Genomic DNA, 21,868 nt, shown 5'->3' on the forward strand with positions numbered 1-21,868 from the left:
ACTCTGTCAAACAGAAATAAAATAGTTCATCCAAATTAGTTGTTATATTGGAAAACAGCTTGCCCGCTGTTTTATAAGACTAATTATTGGGAATTAAATGCAAACTTCCTGACATTTAAACTGGATTAAAGATTAAATAAAAAAACAAAACAAACACACAAGCTAACTTGATTATGGTCAGGTGTAAAAACGGTACAGGTAAGTTGACGGGACTGAAGAATCTCATCGAGCTAAACAAAATATCGAACTAATCATATCGAGGTAATGATAAATAATAAGATTAAAATATATAGGGGGAAATCGGGACCGACTAAAACACGTGGTGCTAACCGGAGTATCGAGCTAACCGATATCGAGGTAACGATATTCAACTGTAATTTAAATTTAGAGTCATCACATCTTCTAAAATATTGGAATTTTAACTATGGTGTAAGTGTACTTGTCTTAACATCTGTTATAGTTGTACAAGTACATGTATAAGCAAGGACATTAAACTCTTACAAGATTCGAAGCTGATGAGATAAAAAGAAACAACTGCGACATTATCACGCGTGTGAAACGCAGAATGCCACGTCATTCAAAACAAACGCAAATGAGTCCACACAAACATTTGCGCCACTTCAGGTAAGAATTATCGTGTAACTTTATTAAATGGTGCAGTTGTTGAAGTGTGTTGGCGCAGTGTAGTATGTTTTAAGTTATGAGTATTTCATATGTGTTTGCCCTTGAAAAGCTTGACGTTATGAAAGGGAACCATGCAAAAATGACAAATTCATATTTGAAGGTCAAGGTAAAATGCCTATACATAAATGTGAATGACTTGTGAGTAGGAGTTATTTGTGCGAGTTTCAAAGAGATCCATCTAGAAATAAATGAGTTGTAAGCAAGGCTAAAGTTTGTGAATATTGAACTTGGATATAAAGCTGAACTTTCAGTGAGAAGATAATCTTGCAGTTTATTACATAAAAGAGAAAAGAATGTCACCAGAATCCCTTCTCTAACTGGTAGACTGAAATCGACTGCACCTGAAAACCACACCTGTTGATGCAGTATGTACCAGTTATACGACCATAAACCGTTGTTTCCGTTAATATATAAAATTAAGTAACTTAATGGTTTTTTTTAAATAATATTTATTTAGAAACACTTATCATAACAGATTCTATATTGTTGTTTACTAACTAGGTCATTGAATTTGCCTTTTGGTAGTAATTGCTACCATGTCTACAGAACAGTAATTCATCCTAAAACTTTGTACCCTGCTATTATTCCCTAAAATAATGCACTTTTTTAACACCACAAACATTTGTAGGCATATTTTAGCAGCATATTTTTCATTTTTACATCTGTAAGACTTTTTTTACAAAAACTGAATTTGAAATAATCGTGTCTGTAATTTTGAACAAAAATACAGGTCTTTTACAGCTGTAAAGTTTCAAGAAGGCATTGTTTCAAAATTCATTTGAAATTGGTATGTTTTGCTAGAAGGGCAAACAATTTCCAAAATATTGCCTCACAGCCATTTCTGACGAAGCTTAAAGTATAATTACATGAAACGTGTTTGCTTAACAGTGATGATTTTATGATTTTAAGAGAAGTTTTTTCAGAGGTACAATAAAACCCCTCTAAACCGGAAACCTCTGAATACCGGAAACAATACAAAATGAACAAATTTTGCCGTTCCAAAATTTGGCCTTCTTAATTCAATGAAAAATATCTCCGTTAATCGGAACACATCTATTCATAAAACTCAAAAAAATTGCTAGATCAAACGTCTGTTTTAAACACATAAGTACCCCTGAAAACTTAATACTTTTAATGGCACTTACCTTTTTTCATTATTTTTTTCTATTTGGTAGCGCAAGTCAAAGGAATTTGCGCAGAAGTTTAGTGCCTTTTTCATCGAGAAAATTGAAAAAAATTAGGAATGACATTATTTCGCATAGCCAAACTGATTGTGATTCAGTAGACTTGCATTGTTCAGAATACCAGGAAGTAGCAAACTGTCTTATTAATTTGGCTCCTGCAACGATAGAAGAGGTAAAACAAATCATACAAAAATCTCCAAACAAATCCTATTACCTTGACCCTTTACCAACATGGCTTTTGGAGAAATGACTTGTTGAGCTCTTGCCGTTGATAGCAAACATCATAAATACATCAATGGAATTAGGTTATATACCAAAAGAGTTTAAAAGCGCTAGGATAAGACCCCTGCTTAAGAAACCAGGTCTTAAACCAAACATTCTCAAAAACTACAGGCCTGTGTCTAACCTCCCTTTCATTTCAAAAATCTTAGAAAAGGTAGTAGATGCGGGTCTAGAGCGGTACTTGAGTGAAAATAAGCTACAAGAGGGACTGCAGTCTGCTTACAGAAGTTTCATTCAACTGAGTAGGCTTTGATAAAGGTACAGAATGACATCCTCACATATCTCGACCAGAATTCTGTAACAGTCCTCGTGCTACTCGATCTGTCTGCAGCTTTCGACACGATTGACCACCAAACACTGTTACACCGACTCGAACAGCATTTTGGAGTCACAGACAAAGCACTTGCATGGATGTCATGATATCTTAGTGTCCGCTATCAAACTGTATACGTTGATGGTGAGTTGTCGACGCCTATGTTGATGAAATACAGTGTGCCCTGGGATCGGTGCTTCGTCCAAAGAACTATATCATGTACACTTAACCCGTGGGTGCCATATGCAGACGTCATGGACTTCTTCATCATTTCTACGCCGATGACTCTCAATTATACCTATCCTTTTAGCCGATAGAGGCTGTGGCTAGAAGTGAGGCGTTGTGCCGCTTTGAGAGCTGTCTTGCTGAAATTGTCTCGTGGATGCATTGCAACATGCTGAAGCTCAATGCTGATAAAACGAAGGTAATGCTATTCACATCAAAGCGTAACTCCAAGTACATTGATGACGTCTCTTTTAAGGTCGGTGACTCTGTGATAAAATCCACAAATTGTGTTAGGAATCTTTGTGCAGTATTTGACAGCAGTATGGATATGGAACAACAAGTGTGCCGGGCTGGATATGCACAACTACGCAGAATAGGTCACATCAGACGGTATCTTACCAGTGATGCCACAAAGACCCTTTTCAACAGCCTGGTTACTTCACGGTTAGACTACTGTAATGCCTTGTTAAGTGGTATTCCGAACAGCACACTTAACAAGTTGCAACATGTCAAGAACACGGCAGCTCGCGTCATCACTAAGACGCCCCGTCGCAATCTTATAACACCGGTTCCGAAGGAGCTCCATTGGTTGCCAGTAAAATGTAGGGTGCAGTACAAGGTTCTGACCTACACCTTTAAGGCTTTACACAATCAGTCCCCTGTCTATATCAGGGATAAGATAGAAGGGTATAAACCGGTCAGAAACCTAAGATCACAAGACACGCTGTCACTGGTTATGCCAAAAACTAAAACCATGATGTATGACAATCGAGCTTTTCGTTCACTGCTCCAAAGCTTTTGAATACCCTTCCCGTCAAAATCAGGAAAGCTCACACGCTAGCTGCTTTCAAAAGCCTGCTAAAAACCCACTTCTTTGTACAATATTTCGTTAACTGACCGATACATTGATGTTTTTCCTTCTTCATAAAACAGCGTAGAACAGTATTTTATCCTAAGGTCACTCAAATACTTTTAAATATGTATGTATATTTGTCTTGTTTTATCTAAATGTTTTAAATTCATAATTTTTGTTGTGGAATGCATTATTTTTGTATGCGTATTTGTTTGTATTGTTTGCAATTTATTCTGTAAAGCACTTTTGAACGCGTGCATGTGCATGAAAAGAGTGCTATATAAATGTGGTATAATAATAATAATAATAATAATAATAATAATAATAATAATACATGTGTAAGTCCATAAAAAATTTAATACTTTTGGCTGGACATTACCCTTTAAATAGACTGGACTAGATATGCCTTGCGCACACCACCTTCCGACATTATAGACGAATCTATGTCTGATTATTTTTTCTTGCTAGAAATTTATGCTCGATCGAGGTAAGAAATTTATTTGTTAGATTTTTGTATGATTTTGCATTACGATTTTTATTTGGTAAATTTTTGTTCATTCTACAGAATTCTGTAACCTTTACTTTTCGGCATATGATTTAAGCTAGTTTCGGTATGTCAGGATAATTTATTAAATTTTACAGACTTTTGTAAATTATTTCGAAAGAGGAATCTAAAAATGTTTCATTTATATAAGATGTAACATTTGTACTGAAATTTGTATCGTGATAATTGTAAAGCACTGTTTCAAAAACTTATGTCAAATATTTTGTTAATTATGGAACGCCATTACTGCATTGTATTGTTATGTATAAATCTATATGGCAAGATTAGTACCATGTATGTAATATATTATCGTAATTTGTAATTGTGTGCCAGTCTATAGCACATCTAATTAATGTCCGTTGTAGTGTATGGCATTAGATATTATATCGATACCAACTATGATATAACGTTTGATTTATATTGAATTTTGTTAATTTGTAGTTGTAAATAATAGCTGCAGTTTATCATGTCCGTATCTATAATGTTTCATCATATACTTTTCATATCTTTTTCATACTTTAACTTCAGTCTTTTAAGTAAGTAATCTTTGTAATAATGGAAGTAATAAGTGACGTATTTTAATCACGTGACGTATGAACTTAGTAGCACATATATTTTGTATAAGTAGCACGTATTATTTATGGGAGCCTACGGAGGTATGGTGTACCCAAAGGAGTAGTTTTATGCCCTGGCTTATTTGTTTTGCTATGGTGCTTACCATATGTTATATATTTTAGCTTCTTCCGCCAGACGATTTTACCTGGTGATGTCATAACCCGGAAGTACAATGCCCGAGGTTCACTTGTCTTCACTCGCCTGGATGTGATATTCCCAGCGCAGAGCTTACGTCCAATGGTTGTGCCGTAAACCGCAAAGACGCTGATTTTTGTTATCCTCTGAAGTCAGCTCAGGGATGCAATCACCTACCACCATAGGGAGCCAATACGGAATCAACGTATTCACGGTTTAAAGGGACTCTATTTCAAGATACGTTTTGATATTGTTTGTGCTACTTAAAGTTCGCAATTAAATTAAAGAACTGTGACAGGTCACTTTAGAATGGAACTGTAAGATCTTTTGTATCCGGAGATACTGAACTTTGATTTTTTTTCTTTCTTATAATCAGTTTTTTTTTTCATATCATCTATGCATTGTTAATAATCATCTTATGTAAATAAATTTGTAAATATTGTAAAGGGTGTTGATTTGTTTTGATGGTTACTGTCGCCGGTACGGCCTTTCCTGTCACATTCTGTCGATAAAACCCCTCTGAACCGAATACCCCTGAAACAGAACTTTAACTCTGGTCCAGTGGTCGTACGGTTTAGACAGGTTGCACTATATATCGTGCAATTAAGACGTTTAGCAGTTTGAAGTGTATGACGTTTAGCTGAATATACATGACTCTTAAAGGTCGTTGACGAATTTCGGAAATTTTTATGGCGTTTCGCGGTTTAAGACTGTTTAGAAATTTGGTGAATACACAATGGTAGCGTTTTACTTCATTTGCATAAAAGCAGTACAACATATTGCTATGTACCAGCAATGATTTATGAGCTTTATCTTCAACTAATAGGCGTGAGTCCTAGCTAAACACATGTTGCTAAATATTTGAGTTTGCTATTAACGCAGTATTTTTATATAGTAACAGATTGTTAGCTCCTTATGTCTTACAAATATCAGTCGATATGAAATCGTAAACATCTGTGACAACGAGCATACTTGATATATATTTTGCTATAAGATGAAAGTAAATCAAAATACCTTAACAGTTTCTTGCGTAAAGATCAATGAAATTGGTTATTGATACTACAGATGTTGTTCAAGCTACATTCAGTTAGCATATTTTTAACATAAAAAAACAATTCTTACAAGACACACGCGATTTAGAAAAAGCCGATTGTGCAATTCGCTTGTTTACTCTATATAAAGATGTATTTCAGACACGCACCCAAAAATTTGAAATAGTTTTATATTGTCGTACTATAGGGGGCTGCCATGCCATCTCTCCAGCAAGTGCTGCACTAGGTGTGTATTTTCCAACACGGTGACCCTAGAAAAAAACGCATGGCTCGATTATGCGTTATTAATATTAATATGATTGGCACTACACTAGTCATTTAGAGCATTTGAGAAAGTTTGCAAATCATTGCGTTTTCAGTCAATATAACTGTATCATCCGCATACATCAAAATACATATATTTCCATTCTCAAGCGATAAATCAATCCCTAGAGATTTTAAATACAGTGCTAAGTCATTGATGTTCAGATTAAACAATAAGGGAGATAACATACAGCCTGGTCTCAAACCAGTTTGTACACTGAACCAGTCCGTCTAAAAAAATTGACTCTAGCACAAGCATAACAGATGTGTAGAGTGATTTTATTGCTGTCAACATTTTTCCAGAAATACCGACCTCTAGCAGCTAGTAAGTAGTACAATTTTTCATTTTAATTAATTTTTCTTTAAAGTTCATACATTCTATTCAGATCAACTTCGAAAACTAATTATAAGCCTAGTAATTTAAACTGAATTAGAATTAATAAATTTGCCTAATGTTTATTTTATGTGTTCTTTAAGCTTGTAAGGGAATGACGTTTGTTTCTATAAATGATCGTCAGAATTAAACAAACTGTTGCTTATCCACCGCACATTCTGTGGAAAAGGTGCTAAACTATCAGAACGTACCAAGAATGGCAATAATACACTTTGTAAATGAATTGCTGTTCCCAAATGTTGTTATTAAACAATGATAGAGTACAAATGACAGCGCATATGGAAATGAAATTAAACACTTAATTTTTTGCTTGAAATGAATAAATAAAATAAAAGTTTTGCGTAAAGATCCAATAAATTGGTTATTGATTTTACTTATTTCAAGCTACATTCGATGTAGATCAAATTTTTCATATGGACAAACATATCTTTCCAAGAGTACCGGATTTCAACAAGACCGATTTATTCGAATGTTTTCTAATAAATTATTGAATGCGTAATCTGAAATTTCATTATGTCTGTAGCTGCTAGGGCTGAGATTTCTAACAATTGCTGCACTAGTGTGTATTTTAACATACCTAAAAAACATCTCACGATTTCGTTTTTACTCTTTTCGGCTCTAAAAAGGCTTTGATAATGTACATATAGTTATCAAAAACTACATGCATATAATACATATATTTTTCTCAAGAGATAAATATTAAGATTTAAATACAGTGATCATCGATCGAGATTAAATGGAGATATAATATACAGTACCTGGTTCCCATTTTTACCGACACGTTTTTAGCCGTGAGTCCATCTCTAAATAATCAATTGATCTAGCACTAGCTAATCAGCAATTTTTAGAGTTTGATGCTGTAACTTTTCAGAAAACGGACAAAAATAGTACAATTTAACACCTCTGTTATACATGGAATAACCATATAATTGTGGTACATTGCATGGTATTCTCAACGTATAAAAAAAACATCATGACTATGGTAAATTAATTTGTTCATCTTTTTGTTTTACTTAAATATAATTAAGATTTGTGTTAATTCAAATACAGATATGTTTATAAAGATGCATTTGGTATTCTATAGTTCCTACCGTCAGAAAGAAAGAGTGTCGTGATAGATTCAGTCGACGTGAGGTTACATGATGACATTTTTGAAATTTTGTACGTTTCTTGAACACACAGGTACACTAGTCTTTAATTACTGCAAAATACGTTTCTTACTTTTTTACATCTTAGATATTTCAACATTTTAAGGAATTCGAAACTAATCATATCATTGAGGAAATCAATCAAATAGTTTACCTTTATCATAATGTGGACTGCAGGAGCTCAATCAATTGTATAGCTGAAACTGACTTAAGCACGCGATGAGGTATTTATTTATAACAATGATTCAAACATTGAAACGCAGATTCATTTTTCGTTCACTGCAAATGAAGATCGATTTCTCTGGAATTAAAAGCGTGAAAACTTTTAAACGAGATACTTTTATTTGAAAACAGTAGCACATGCATATATTAGTATGTCAAGCCAATCTTCAATCGAGATTTTATTTGTGATTTGTATTACGTAATAAATTTCATTGAATGGTGTATTTATAAGCCATTTCTCCTGCATCAAAGCTTTAAAAAATTACAAGATTTCTTCATTCCTGAGTTTTTCATCTTTAGAAACAAGATAAATTAGTTGTTATGGCAAACACTTTGCCAAAACACCTGTCATAAGGTAATTATTTCAAGAGTGGATTTAAGTACATGTATTCGTGAGAGTGTTTTTTATTTATGAGCTGCAGAGATTTGTTAGTTTTTTTAGTTATCTTTCTCGAACTTAAAGTTCAGGAATCTAAAATAATAATAACATTTTGGAAGCAATAAACTAAAAGAAACGATGGAAACAAGTTCAAGATGCTGGTTGCCAAGATACTCATTTTTTTTTCGGCTGCAATACTAGTTATATGATTCAAAGTGTTGAATGTCATTTATTTATGACGTATTTGCAGTGTAAAAGCTAGTAGACAAGCGCGTTAGAATCAAAATGATATATCTCAAGCGAATAAAATCATAAACTTGTCGTTAAAAGGTGTATTACTATAACACTCGTGCGCCGTCGTGATATAATTTCTTCGCATCTGAACTCTAAATAATGATTTTATCCAGTAACAAATCACTGTTTGTGAATTACTGGTTCTAAGCAAATCAACATTGGCAACGAAGTATATGACTGTGTTCACGATTTTGTACTGCACTGCCTTTCAAGGATAGCTTTCAAAAGTTTGTACAAATAGGGGTGGCAATTGCCTCTTGTATACTTGCGTTACATGTATTTTGTGCTTGGGAGTTGAATTTATTGTAAAATCATGATATCAAGGAAAAATATGTACATCCTGACAACATCTGCCAAATATTTGCTTGGGTTTCTTTTCCAGTACGTCACTATGACGTAAACTATGACGTACACATTGTGACGTACAAACACTGAATTATTGCATAATGACAAACGGTTTTCAATCTTCTTTGTTTAATTGGAAAACAAATCGTCGTGTTAGAAAAATTAATAATTACACAATGTATACGGTAGACTTGTTACAATGAAAACCAAATCAGATGACATACATGTCTGGCAATTCTGTAAACAACTAGTACAAAACATACCTGACGTTTAATTCAGACAAGTACTTTGTATAAAAACAAGGTCAAACATCAAGTAAGAGTGTAGACACGTTCCAAGATAACAAAACCTCACAGCAGAGCATGTATGTGTATGTCAACGATCGGCATATATACATAAAACACAAGGTACAAGAACAAACCACAATCTAGACTTTTTGGAAATATTGCAGGTCTACAATGTTATAGAGCGAGCGCACCTATAACCGAACATCTAAGCCACTTTTCATGTTGTTCGGAATATGAGCACTTCCAATCAAAGTAATGATGCTTATATAAGCTACAATTTTGTCCGAAACCGAACCATTAAAGGGTATATAGAAGGACGTTATCGTCCTAACAATTGCACGACCAACTGCCCCTAATTTCGAACGATGATTCTTATTTCGAACATAAGTGTTCCAAATTCCGAACATAAGAACATTTTTTAAAAACATTGTCATGAATATACATGTACAAATAAAGAGCATATATTGTACTTTAGATATATTCTAATACATTTAGTGTGATTAACATGCTAACAGCACTGGCGCCTGAGTAACAAACTGCCCTTAAATATGCACATGTACAGTGTGTATTCCCCAGTTATCGGTTTTGGCATTATAATTTTACGCGCCTTTGGCTTCTTTGTTTCAGTCTTTGGAAATACTAAATATTTGCTAAATGGCGATATGGTATCACCACTTGCAGCTGGCACGCATTTAGCTGTCTGTCGATATGTCTGGCGTTGTGACAGATTCAGTTGATGAGATAGGCATTACAATAGCTATGCGGAAGAAACAAAGAAGTATTATTATGCTTAAATAGTATAATGCAAATAGAACTAAAGAATTTAAATTTACGTTACAAAAAATATTTGAAACACTAAGCGTTTTTTCTTCCGAATGGAAACAACTCGTACTCCAACTTGTATAACCATAGAAACAAACACTACTGTTGAAAGAGTCCTTCAAAAATCAACTATTTAACTGTTTTTATGTCTACCTCTGCAATTTAGCTATAACTTTATATATTTGCAAGTATTGGGTTATTACTTCGTATTATCTGTTACATTTACTATTAAATGCAAAAAACGAAAGAATAAAAAAAATACAATAAAAGGAAATAAAAAATATATTAAAAAAAGTAACATAAAAATCTCATTGACCTTATCAGTCGGCACGTTACCAGTTTTACATAAATACGAAACGAAAAAATACTTTACCACAATATACTCAGATTTGTCTGAAAGAATTTTTTTTTTAATAATACTTTTTCATCACCCATTCTGGAATTACTCTTCTTCATAAAAATGCGACTGGAGAAAATAAAGGAACAAAGATCGCTCATTTTTACATTTTTATCTGTTTATTAAACTGCTAGGAATCAAATATTACGTATTATTTTTCATAAACTTAAGGCAACATTCTCAGATTACTCTTTTAATTTATTTTTGCGGCCGTAAACTGCTGCGTTTTTAATCTCAAATGTTTTTTTTTTTTAATTTTTGTTTTGCGTTTTATATATCTGCGGTGATATCTAAAGTTACATTTAATGTCTGCAATGTTTAAATGTTTCTGTTGACTAGAAATGTGCGTAGAGGTGAAAAGAAAATAAAATGATGAAAGAATTCTCTGTGAACCCACATCTAATTGTTTAGAGAAAGAAACACCTGTCAAAAAGTTTTAAAATTAGATAAAATAACCGTGTCCACAAGTATTGGGTTATTACTTCGTATTATCTGTTACATTTACCATTAAATGCAAAAACGAAAGAATAAAAAAAAATACAATAAAAGGAAATAAAAAAATATATTAAAAAAAGTAACATAAAAATCTCATTGACCTTATCAGTGGGCACGTTACCAGTTTTACATAAATACGAAACGAAAAAATACTTTACCACAATATACTCAGATTGTCTGAAAGAATATTTTTTTTAATAATACTTTTTCATCACCCATTCTAGAATTACTCTTCTTCATAAAAATGCGACTGGAGAAAATAAAGGAACAAAGATCGCTCATTTTTACATTTTTATCTGTTTATTAAACTGCTAGGAATCAAATATTACGTATTATTTTTCATAAACTTAAGGCAGCATCCTCAGATTACTCTTTTAATTTATTTTTGCGGCCGTAAACTGCTGCGTTTTTAATCTCAAATGTTTTTTTTTTAATTTTTGTTTTGCGTTTTATATATCTGCGGTGATATCTAAAGTTACATTTAATGTCTGCAATGTTTAAATGTTTCTGTTGACTAGAAATAAGCGTAGAGGTGAAAAGAAAATAAAATGATGAAAGAATTCTCTGTGAACCCACATCTAATTGTTTAGAGAAAGAAACACCTGTCAAAAAGTTTTAAAATTAGATAAAATAACCGTGTCCACTCTGCTTAGCTTTATTTATTTGGAAAATATGCTGATCAACGTCTAACAGTTAATAGAATCTGTAAAAAGATCCTTTGGAAGCAAAAAATGCAACCAAGCAGAATTTTTGCAGACTCGGTTTGATTGAGTCGGTTCATGAGAGGTAATGAAATGTGCAACACCTCTCACGCTCCCTAGCACCGGCTTAAGCGGAACTCTATTATACACATGTTGAATGGATTCCATGATCCCAACGGACCAGAAAATATAACAGCAACTTGAATCCAAGTACGGGGAGACTTTTTACAGCCGCCACACGGCACTTAAAGATTGTTGTTGTGATAGTTAATAAAATTAAACATTTTAGGCTAGATTTGAAATTTCAGCAAATATTCATAATAAAGATTTATAGAAAACGAAAACATGTTAAGTTTATAACATGTTCGCAAATGCTATACTAGTTCTCTTCGTTTTGATATATTCACTTAGAAAATATCGAAGCCATTAATTCGAAATTCGATGGAAAGGTCGTTTTCATTTCAGCTGATAAATAGTGAGGGTAGGTCCTTGAGAACCCTGGCGCAAAATAATAATTTGAGCATGCTGTTGAATAAATTAAGTGTTAATGCTTCAAAAAATATAAATAAAACAGTCACACAATTATGAGTGGTGTGTAGGAGTTATTGTTGTGACAGGCGTATAGAAGTAATTGTTGTGGTAGGTGTATCGTTTCAATGCAAAGGGACATTCATACTGACAACAAATTAACTTAATCATAACATTAAAATCGAACTTTAAATTCTGATATTTTAGCAATGCATCCCATTTAAGCATACACCAAAACAGACAAAGGACTACTTCCATATTACTGTAACAGACTTTAATGTTGGAATAAACACAGATCATTTAACATGTATGTATACTTGTAACGAGTTGTGTGTCAGCGTACAGTATGAGGTGCTTCTTTCCATTTTTCCGAAAATCAAAAGGGCCAAAAAGGCCCTAGGCCGCTTACCTGAGAAACACACCATAACAGTGTAAACATGTTTGAGACATAGTGATTACATGGAAACAAATATTCTGACAAATTTTCATTAAGATTGGATCAAAAATGTGGCCTCTTCAGTGTAAACAAGTATTTTCTTCAATTTGACCTAGTGACCTAGTTTTGTAGCTAAGATAACCTACATTCAAATTTGACCTAGATTTGATCAAGGCAATCATTCTGACTAAATTTCAACAACCTCGATTGAAAAATACAGCCTCTATTTCATACAAAATGTTTTTCTTTGATATATCCTAGCGACCTAGTTTTTAATCCTAGATGACCCATATTCAGACTTGACCTTAATTTTATCAAGGCTAGCATTCTGACCAAATTTCATGAAGATCAATTGAAAATACAGTCTCTATTGCATACACAAGGTTTTTCTTTGATTTGACCTAGTGACCTAGTTTTTGACCTTAGATGACCCATATTCTAATTTGGCCTAGATTTCGTCAAGGCAATCATTCTGACTAAATTTTATGAATACCCATATTCATACTCCATCTAGATTTCATATAGACAAATATTCTGATTAAATTTCATGAAGATCCGGTGTAAAATGCAGACCCTATTGCATACACAAGGTTTTTATTTGATTTGACCTAGTGACCTAGATTTTGATCCCGGATGACCCATATTCAAACTTGACCTAGATGTTATCAAGGCAATCATTCTGACCAAAATTTATGAAGATGAATTGAAAAATACAGCCTCCATTTCATACACAAGGTTTTTCGTTGATTTGACCTAGTGACCTTGTTTTTGACTCCAGATGACTCATTTTCAAACTTGGCCTAGATTTCATCAAAGTAATCATTCTGACAAAATTTCAGGAAGATCGGATGAAAAATACAGCCTCTATCCCATACACAAGGTTTTTCTTTGATTTGACCTAGTGACCTAATTTTTAACCCCAGATAACCCATTTTCGAACTCGGCCTTGATTTTATCAAGGTAATAATTCTGATCACAATTCATGAAGATAAAATGAAAAATACAGCCTCTATCGCATACACAAAGTTTTCCTTGCTTTGACCTATTGACCTAGTTTTTGATTCCGGGTGACCCATTTTCAACCTAGCGCTAGATGTTATCAAGGTTATCATTCTGACAAAATTTTATGAAGATCAATTGAAAAATAGAGCATCTATCGCATACACAAGGTTTTTTATTGATCTAGTGACCTAGTTTTTAACCCAAGATGACCCATTTTCGAACTCGATCTAGATTTCATCAAGGTTATTATTCTGACAAAATTTCGTGAAGATAAGTTGAAAAATACAGCCTCTATCGCATACACAAGCTAAATGTTGACGGACGACAGACGACAGACGCCGGACATCGAGCGATCAGGAAAAGTCACATGAGCATTACTCGGGTGAGCTAAAAATTGGAACTGAGCAGTCATCTTAAAATTGCATTATGGACATCATTCTGTGTTCATGCAGGGTGCTGAGTATCGTGTTTTATATGTAACGAAAAAGGCACCTTCTCGGCACAATTTGTTTAAATGTATTTCTAAGGAAAACTTGACAAATCTGCACACAGCGCCATAATTACATACATACAATAATTGCATACACTAAAGTAAATTTGATTAGTACATATTATTGAATGAGCTTGAGGAAAAGCCAGACTTAGCAAGTCGTTAGTGGCGGTCAATTTTATTAATAACATGACTAAATGTAACAGCTTTAAATAAAGATATTATCATTCTTTATTTTTAATTTCCCCTCTCTGAAATGTTGCAAATCATTCTGAACCAACATCCTGCGGATGTCAATGATGTGTCTTCGACTATTTGTCAATTAATAAGTTCTCTGTGATATATACTTGTACATGTTTTATTGTAAAATCGTGGATGATAATGTCTTACATACAAACGCTGCATATAATTTTTCACTCCCTAGCATGTGTTAAATTGATTTAACTATAACGTAAGTTATGTTCTTTGACATTTGGCCGTAGACATGTTTTGAATGTTTAAGATTAACGCTGGTTTTAGATAACCAAAATATATTGCAATATAGCCAGGTTATTTCACAAATGGAATGTTTTTATAGAATGAATTGGAACAGGTTTACCTTGTATGTATGTTTGTTTATAGTTTTCTTTACGATTGTTTTAGAAATTTCAGCATTTTTGATCAAATGCATTTGGAATGACTGACCATTTTGTGCTTCACCTTACAAATGGGCCTAAGAAGAATTTTATTTTGTTTCCATTTGTCATCATTGATTTAGAATAGTAAATTGAGATAGTTGAAAGAGAACTGCGAGCGAGAAATTCACGACTCTGGTTAAGAGTTTGCAGTTTTTTTGCAGGTGACAATATTTTCAATTATAATTCAAGGCTATGAATATGTCCAGTATATATCCTGTGTTACAGAAAATCTCTGTCAGGTGGGAGTAGAGCAAATGTATTATACTTAGCACTTGATCGTATGGCATTTTTAGTATGTTAGTTCATGTGGTTTTACGATAAATAGGGGTGAAATATCGATTTCAAAGCACTGAATATTTTAGGCACAAACGACCCGAATTGCACACTTCTTGAGACATGTACCGTATATGCAATGGCTGACCTAAACTATATGCATTTCTAACAGTATTGGACTGGACGTTAGTAATTGTGGCGAGAGAAGTATCTAATAACATTCATTTTGTCACAAAAGTTCGACGAAGCGAGATGGATGTATGACCGATTCCGTTTTTGACTGACTTTTGATATTCGGGTAAAACCCTACCGTCTGTTACGTGTCAGACAAATCGATTCCAGGTTTCATCTTACATAACAATTACACAATTCATTGGCTTCTTTATTTCATTAAATATACATTAATACCTAACTGCATACAAAGCCCTAAATAAGTCTGAATATTTTAACAAAGAGTTTACCATCAGTCTAGGAACGTAGCTATGAGGAGGTACAGAAAGCAGACAATTCATCTGCTGAAACTAATTATTTATGATTTATTTAACGAGGTATTTCAATTGCAGCGTTATTTAGATAGATAAATAAAGTGGCGGTCAATCGTAAATGATGTCTTAGCTAAAGTACACTAATGGATGTTCTCAGAGAATATTGACACTGCCATTCTCATTTGTATGTAGGCATTACAGTTTTGCCTATTTTGTTGTATCTCACTATTATTAATTACCATTTTCTGAGAACTTTCTCCGCCATTATAGCTAGAAAGTCTCTAAATGTCTTAAGCGTGTCATGTTTGTGGAGAACTGAATACAGCAAACATATAATAAAATGTTGTTCTTTTTCTGACAACAGAAAACAATTTCTGAAGATTCTCCAATATTACGTAAAACTACATACCCTGTGTCTAGTAGGGACATCCTACTGTATAGAGACAAATGAGAGTGGAAAACTAGAGATAGACAATCCGTAACATTAAACCAAACAACTCGCAGTTTTCATTGATAAACATATCTATTAACTTAATACAAGTATCACTTATTCAATATACACCACAATTATCAATGAATATACTTGCTGCTCCATCAGGGTAACGCATTTTCTATGGGTTAAGCCAATATACTTTACCTTGAATTAAGGTAATATATGATTTTGACTTAACCTATAATTGTTTTTGTTAGATATGCCTACAACTGGCTGAGCGTTCAATAGGACTGAATATCTAAAATTTAGACAGAACGAAAACATTTTCATGTGAACTTGTACAGTAAATATTGTTTCAACTGTAGCATGACTATTGTTGGCATGGTGCCAAACTGCTACAATACATTGAAATAACAATAATATTACAATAGCTTGATCTTGCTCGAATGGATTTTGCCAGGCGGGATCACACGAGGCGCAAACCTTTACCTTTAGTTTTTTTTACATTTAGCAAAACGCGATTAATTAAAGAAGTATTTATTTAGCCGAAATATACTTGCACAGGAATACAGTATAATTTGGTTTAAAAGAATAACAAAAAGGTACACACTAGGAACAAATCTGAAATCTGAAACATGCTAAATTGTATTGAACTTACAATTACTTTAACATCGAACAAAATCATCAGGGTTTACCAATATTTAAACAAGAGGGTCATGATGACCCTGGATCGCTCACCTGAGTAATATAAGCTACATGTTTCACATGTCAAACTGGTGATTTTTAGAATTTTTTTGGAAAATTTTCCTATGTATAATCAAGTAACCCCTGGGGCAGGGCCAACTTTACCCCGGAGTCATGATTTGAACAAAGTTTGTAGAAGTCTATCAGGCAATATTACATATCAAATATCTAAAATCTAAGCCTTCTGGTTTATTTTTAGCAAATTTATGAAGATTTCCCTGTGTACAATCAAGAAACCCCTGGGGCTGGGTCAATTTGACCCTGGGGGTCAAGATTTGAACAAATTTTGTAGAGGTCCACTAGGCAATGCTATTTGTCAAATATACGAGCTCTAGGCCTTTTGGCTTATTTTAAGAACATTTTGAAGATTTTTCTATGTACAATCAAGTAACCCCATGGGGCGGGGTCAATTTTGACGCCGGGGATCATGATTTGAACTGTTTTATAGAAGTCTACTATGCAATGCTACATGTCAAATATCTAAGATCTAGGCCGTCTGGTTTATTTTTAGAGAATTTTTGAAGATTTCCCTCTGTAAAATCAAGTGACCCCTCGGGCGGGGTCAATTTTGACCCCGGGGGTCATGTTTGAACAAATTTTGTAGCGGTCCACTAGACAATGCTACATGTGAAATATCTAAGCCCTAAGCCTTCTGGTTTATTCTTAGAAAATGTTTGAAGATTTTCCTGTGTAAAATCAAGTGACCCCTGGGGCGGGGTTAATTTTGACCCCGGGGTCATGATTTAACAATTTCAGTAGAGGTTCACTAAACTGCTACATGTCAAATATATAAGCTCTAGGGCTTCTGGTTTTTGAGAAGAAAATTTTTAAAGATTTTCCTATGTAAAATCAAGTGACCCCTGGGGCGGGGTCAATTTGGACCCCGGGGTCATGATTTGAACAAATTTGCTAGAGGTCTACTAGGCAATGCTTAATATATCTAAGCTCTAGGGCTTCTGGTTTTTGAGAAGAAGATTTTTCAATTTTTTCCTTTTGGTTGCCATGGCAACCAGAGTTCTGCATAAAATTCAATTCTTTGAACAATTTTGAAAGGGGGCTACCCAAGGATCATTCCTGTGAAGTTTGGTGTAATTCTGCCCAGTGGTTTTTAAGAAGATTTTTTTAGAAAATGTTGACGGACACACGACGCACGACTGACGACGTACGACGGACATTGAGAGGTCACAATAGCTCACCATGAGCCTTTGGCTCAGGTGAGCTAAAATAGGAATTGGCTTTTGAACGGGCTATTCGTAGCACTGGATGATGTCATGAATATTACTTAATGAAAGTAGTACACATGTTCAATACCAATGTTTGCTCTGCCTGTCCGTAAAAAGCCTTATTTGTACAGACGATATGTATGTACAATGTATATGACAAATATGCCTTGTTACATGAGCAGTCCTGTTTCACTGTTTTTGGAAACATTGTAGCATCAAGTACTGCTTCAGCAAATAACATTAGGATTTGACATGCATGACGAAGCGTTTTACCATTGGGAAGAAGATAGATGTCCAACAGTATGCGTATCCATATCGGCATGTCGCTTTTATATATCATTAACTTAAAAAGCCGATGTTCCCTGTGCCTGTACTTTCTATTAAACATATTTTAATCAATTGTGTTGACTTTGAATCACAGCGCAATTCAAACTATAATGTTGGATTCTTCTTATATATATATCTGCTCATAAAATATACAAGGTGTAATCTTATTTTTATCTTGCGGGCGTAAATTTCTGAGTTTAATCTCAATTCTAACACGATCCGCAGCAGTTGCTATATAAACATATAGCGAAATCGCCTATACATGAATCTACGATAAAATATAGCTCTTCCATTCCACCCTACGATTGTCACACGACTGCGAGATTCTACTCTGCTTCTGTTATATACCGACTCAATACTCGATTTTTTCAGTGATATGTAGATCTAGTAGACTAGTAATAAAAAGTACATCAACTTTTCTGAAACAAACAATTTGTAACTGATGAATTTATTTGTTTTTAATTTTACCGTAAGTAAATGTTTCAGCCCGGTAAGTTTCAACTTCAACACCAGTGCATCTACGTCTGGTCGTGTCTGTAGTTTACAATTTCTGCGCTGTATGCACCACAAATGTCAACTAGATTCTACTTTGACAGTAAATAAATTGTAATTCATGTTCCAATCTTCCAGACTAAAGTGTTTACGTGTTTATATACCGCCGCAATGTTCTGGCGTGTATGTTTCAGTGCCATTATGTAGGTGACGTGCACTATTTTTAGAAACTCCATATATAAACATTGAACGAAGTATTTACTTCTGATTTCTATATTCGACCTTAGATGTTATTGAAAATAACATTTTAACCGAGGTAACTACTTAATACTTTAATTAAAATTTGTTGAATATCGGAAAATTCCGTTTTATGCAACGCTTTCCATTCGTGGGGAGGTTTTTATAATAGCATATGGCCAGCCGAATGACATATCGAGCTAAAATGTAGTGCTGTAAAATGCGAAGAATTTACGTGGTTAGAATCGAAATAATAAATATGTTCCAATAATTTTATCAGTTAATAAAATATGGGCAGTCGTTCTCGTGATTTAATTATTACGCATTCGAACTCCTGCCCATATTTTATTAACTGATAAAATATAGGCACATATTTATTATTTCTTAAATATATTCTTTTCTTTGCGTTTTATATATCTGCGGTTATATCTAAAGTTACATTTAATTTTTGCACTGTTTAAATGCTTTTGTTGACTTGCAATATATGTAGAGGTGAAAAAATAAAGAGAGTAAAGAATTCTCTGTGTATCCACACATCGTATTGTTTAGAGAAAGGAACACCTGTCAAAAAGTTTTGAAATTGGAAAAAAATAACAATGTCTCTCCCGCTTTACTTTGTTTGTTTGGAAAACACGCTGATCAACGTCTAAATACCTTAACAAATTATCTATCAGTTTAAAAGACGTGTATGTGCGGATAATACTCAAATGCATTCCAGTTGTTTGTATCAAGTTAATCAAGGGTTGAGCGAAAACTGTTATAGATCACAGAAGATAAAGAAACTAGGGATTTCCGTTACACTCTCGATGTCAAACATTGTAGACTATATGTAAGATTTCAACAAACATGCACGGTAAAGAGTTATAGAAAAAGAAAGCAAGTAAAGGTTATAACATATACGCAAATGATATACTATTTTTTCTTAGTTTTGATATATTCACTTAGAACATATCCTAGACATTATTTCGAAATTTGATGTAAAGTCGTTTTCGTTTCAACTGATAAATAGTAAGCGTGGGTCCTTGAGAACCCAAGCACAAATTAATAATTCGAGCATGTTGTTGAATCAATGAAGTGTTAATGTACTGAAAATTATAAGCAAAACAGTAACATTAAACCAAACAACTCGCAGTTTTCATTGATAAACATTCCTATTAATTTAAAAAAAAACTATCACTTATTCAATATACACCAAAATTACCAATGAATATATTTCCTGCTCAATCAGGGTAACGCATTTTCTATGAGTAAAGCCAATGGGTATACTTCACCCCGAATTAAAGGTGGTCAATCACATTTGAGCAACATTTTCTGACATTTTTCAGTTTTGATATATTCTGTTAGAGATTTATTTAAGAAACAAAAAGGTCCATTAAAAAGAGTTAGATCCCTATTGTTAAAGTATATTTTATTACTTTTTATAAAATTTTGTGGTTATCTCCCTTTAATACAAAAGTCTTTAAAATGTGGATTATTTCTTTTGATTTCAATATATTTCTCGTTTTATATTTGCATTTGGTAGGTATTGAGTTTTTTTAACTACTTGAAACAAAAGGCATATTTTAAAACAGCGTGTAGCTTCGGAATTATCATTTATTTTCAATCTATCTTGGTTGCGCAACCAAAATAGACAAAGGGAGGTAATAAACATTTTATAAACTTGCATTTCTGATGACTTTTGGCACAATATGTACTTGTCAATGCAAATCGTTGACAATTTTAGTACAGTAGTGCTTATATTCATATCATTCCTTAGACAAAATGTGCTTATCAAATTTATATTTATGCTAGAATAATGCTATCTTGGTTGGGCAACCAGGATAGGAAAATCAAAGTTTAATCAAAGTTGCTTCAGCAAATAACATTAGTATTTTACATCCATGGCGAAGCGTTTTACCACAAGGAAAAGATAAATGTCCAGCAGTATGCGTATCAGCTTGTCGCTTTTATATATCATTAAGCTGATCTCCTCTATGCCTGTACTTTCATTTGGAAGATGTTAAATATTTGTGACACGAGAAATGCATATTAATCCGCTAAAATATAATATCACAGAAAAAGCATTCACGTCCACTTGGAATTACTGTGTAGAGCATTAGTTTAAACATATTTCTTTCGTTATGTACATTTATGCATGCCAATTGAGAAATATACACACAACAGGAAACGGATTTGAACAATAGAATTAACTAAAATAGTTGCTCTCTTTACAGATGAATTGCATACAATGATGGCAAGCATTGAATACTAGTGTACGATCTTAAATACATTACATTGAAATAAGCTATTTATTATACTGTGAAATTGAAGAAAATGGTAAACAAAACAATTTGAAATATTGTGATAATGAGTACGTAAACTATCTAGTAATAATCTAAAATTTACTTAGCATAGCTTCATTTTTGAGCAGTAATAATTAAAAGTAGTAGCAATATCTGGTTTTAAAAGTCGCTAGTTGTTTTACCTATGCAATTGCATATAGAACTATAAAATTAATATCACAAATGCTAACTAACAGCAGATTACAACAAATATTGAAGAAATTATGGCGGTTATGTTGAGTATAAAAGGGAGATAATTTCGAGAAGAAAGTAGGGAAGATTGAAGAGTCGTAGAATGGTTAGGTTTGTGTGACATATCAGACCGAGCATAACTAATGTACTAACTTAGGTCAAATCGCCTTGACGCTATAATAAAGCGGTGTACAGTGTCAAATATCAACTTGTTTTGTTGCAAGCTTAAGTTATCATCGCCGTAGAGTAGATATTTGAGCGTGATGTCCGCTAGAGGTCTTATGCTGTCAAAGAGTACTGTTCTGATATCGGAGAAGTCGAGACAAAGGCATAT

This window comes from Mercenaria mercenaria, chromosome 11, assembly GCF_021730395.1.
Source record: "Mercenaria mercenaria strain notata chromosome 11, MADL_Memer_1, whole genome shotgun sequence".
Lineage (NCBI taxonomy): Eukaryota > Metazoa > Mollusca > Bivalvia > Venerida > Veneridae > Mercenaria > Mercenaria mercenaria.